Raw genomic sequence first — 3,549 nt, forward strand, 5'->3', positions numbered from 1 at the left:
ACAAATACGTACATTTTCTCTTATTTGTCTGAAGAATAGCAACAAGCTACTCAAAACAAATATTACTTGCCATGCATATGTTGTGATATAATACAAAATGATGCTTGAATAGGGATGGAAAGATTGATCAGCTAATCAATAATTGAGATTATTCAGGTCACAATAAGTAAGACGCCAGTAATAACTTGAGAATTTTCACCCTAAATGTAAATGTTTGTTTATCTGGTCATCTAGTTTAGTCTTACAGAAAATATAATTTCTTAAAGCTGGTCATTTATTAGACAATGTGAAGTTGTGTCACTATACAAGAACAAATGGATTTAAAGGATTAATAAACTAGTGAAAACAGTACTGTACTTGTACAGTATTGGCCCAGGACGTTTGTGTGTGAATTCAGATGCTGTTCTTCCTCTCGTTTCCAGAAGTAGCCATGAGAAGTGAAAGCATTAGACACAAAGGCATCGTGGGAAATTACCTTGTCGACAGACGGCACATTGAGACTTCGTTAGCTCAACCAGCAAACCTAGTGGCTCTCCAGCTTGATCGAAGAAGGCAACTCTGCATTACACAAGTAAACAAAATCACAGGGATGCCAACCAACTTTCTGGAGTAACAGAAACAGAAAAAGTTCTACAAGTTGTGGTTATGTGGTGGTTTTGTGAATGACTACAGAATATTGAGGTAAGGAAAAAGATACAATTGTGAACATTAAAGAAGTATTTTAAGTTTCAATGAAATGTATACTGCAAAATGAATCCTAAATGTAAAGAGCTCTTTTTGCAGTCAGAAAGTTTGATTTCATGAAGTTGGCAACAGTTTGATCATGGTGTTAATAATTGTAAAATATTTCTTCTCACAATCATTTTAACACTAAGGTTTGATATTGTGACATCCCTAGAACAGATTTAGAGAACAGTGCTTAATGACTTAACACTAATGCTGTCATCAAACAGCTAAATTATGGACTATTCATTATAGACTGCTTCATGCTGCAACATACTCTACCTCTCCAGTATTCTATATTTGTGTACAAGAAAGTTTTGAATGTACTGTTGGCTCCGTTGCTTTGGGAATTGCTACATGCTCTTATTGTGTTATTCATTGTTAATTGTGTGTGCATATACCAGCCCTACAACAGAATATGCTCATGGGCATACTTTATATGCAAATGTGACAGTCTGTATTCAGTGCACCTGTAGAATACGTCCATATTGGCACATTCCATATAATGTACGTGTATGTGGTGATTGTATTCATGCAAATGTCTGAGACTGGGTGTGCGACTCTCTCCTGGTGCAAGGAGGCAGTGAAGATTTTGAGCTGTGTAGACGGAGCTGTGAGGAGAGTGCCAGTAAACAAGCTTGCAGTAGCTACAGTTAAGTGTCAGTCTTCCTCCTGCTCTTCCCCTGCCTTCCTACTTTAGCTTTTATTTGTGCGCTTAAACAAACACAAGCAACCTTGCTTCCATCCAACAGGAGAAGTCATTCATCAAACTTTCAGGCTTTCACTCTGTTCATCTTTTTCTGTGTCTAAATTGATAATTGAACTAACAATTGCAATGTAATCAATTAAGGCGTTCATCCCTCAATCTTACACTTAATTGGTTTGTGCCAATGGAGAGGCTGAAGAGCACACTGGTGCAGGAGAGACTCTTGGATTGCTACAGATGGGCTCACAGACTTATTTGCATTGTGTGTGACTTAATGCCCTGATTGCCTTTCTGTTGGCGAAATTGCCTGGGTGCGAGCCTCCACATGCGCGGGGATGGTGTTGGTGATGAATGCCGGCTCTTTCTGTGAAGAGGAGAAGCTCAGATATAGAGCACGCACAGCAGGTTATCGCTCCACTCTGATCACAATCGTTCAGATGGATGCATGCAGGTTTCTCTTCCATTAAATACACTTTGTTACTTTTTACCCAATGTCCGGAAAAATTCTTGGCCACCTGCAGTCAGCACAGCTTTGTCTGAGCACACAGAGAGCTCAGCATTTCAAGTCCAAACAACCCAGCAATATTGATCCAGCCCACACCTTATTCCATTTTGTCCTCCAAAACATGCCTTTTCATTCGGTTGACTTCTATTCAAAGCTATCCAGTAAGACCTGTGTCAATGGGGAAGCTTGACTTCATTCCATCGGTCTTGAAGCCCCCCTGGGGGCAAAGCAAGGGCTGCTAGACCATGACAGGCAGGGGGCTAATAGGCCGTATAGCGATGGATAAAAGAAAAAGGGGGGTTGTTGCAAAAAACTTTAAAAGAGCAGGACACAGCCATCTGCTTTTGTGGTGATGAGCATCAAAGCCTGAAGGAGCCCTGTTGGGTCCTGCTTTCAGATGGCCGTCCTACATATGGACTTCATATTTCACCAAGACAGACAGTCAAGAAGCCTATTGGGTCACAGCCGACACTGTTACGCTACCTCACTGCATGGTTTCTGGCTTTGAGAAGAGCAGCAAGATTACTTTTATTTCTCCTGAGAAACGTGGCTAATAAATGACCAGGCTTGACCCAGAGGATTTGGGTCTGCGCCCCCGTCTCACTAAATGAAGGCACAGTGCACCAGGGGCTCTGTGGGTATGTTACTGTAGGAAAAAGTGCTATAGAAATGGGTCAGTGCATGGCTGCAACGACATGCTCCCAGGGTGATTAATTATTGAGGTGACTAATACTACATTTGGCTGGCAGCAACAGGGCTGGAGCCGCATTGGTGGCACCAGAGCAGTAATCAGAGCCTGGGTTTCTCATTTCTATGTGCCCCCAACACTTTCCCAACACACCCTTTATTTCACACACTTTTTTATTAAGCCTGTCCAGTTTCCCTTTGTACGCAGCTCTTGACAAACACAGCCCTCATTATCTAATTATGCCTTACACTCATATTTGGTTCCCTTCCATTGGCTTTCTCAGCCCCTTCTCTTGGGGAGAGCCTCTAAAGCATGCAGAAATGTTCTTCTACAAAAGAAATGTGAAGGTCGGCACATATAATAATAATCAGTGCTGATGGAAACCAGCCACTCTTGTCTAATTCTCTTTCCTCTTTTTCAGATTCTTTCTGCCTCAAGGTAGCATATGGCATTCTCGCAGACTGCCGGACTCATTGGCCTCCCACACAACACAGTGCATCCATCTCTCCCTCACTCACAACTCCTTTATGGGCTCTCCAACAGTTATTTTCTCCCATAGCCCTTTCCCCAGACACTGTGCACGGCCCCATCCCTCCAAATTCTATTTCACACTGCAGCCACACTTGAGTGGCGTCAGTGCAGAGATGGCTCAGGTCTGGCAGTTGGTTAGAGGAGGGCGCTCCAGTTGGGAAGGCAGAGTCATTAGTTAAATATTAGCCAGACTGTGCACTATTCCCCAGTATCCAGGGAAGGAGAGTTATCCTCTTTCAAAACAATAGGCCATCAGGGAAGGCTGCATGGCCTCTGATATATGTGCACAAACATACAAACTCTACAGATGGTGCGTTCTTTGTGTCTTGCACATAAGATGCAAAACATCTTAGCCCCGGAGAGATGTGTTAACCTTAACAAAGGTTCAAGCAGAAG

This window comes from Boleophthalmus pectinirostris, unplaced genomic scaffold (assembly GCF_026225935.1).
Source record: "Boleophthalmus pectinirostris isolate CB_2022bp ecotype Guang Dong unplaced genomic scaffold, ASM2622593v1 HiC_scaffold_6, whole genome shotgun sequence".
Taxonomy (NCBI): domain Eukaryota; kingdom Metazoa; phylum Chordata; class Actinopteri; order Gobiiformes; family Gobiidae; genus Boleophthalmus; species Boleophthalmus pectinirostris.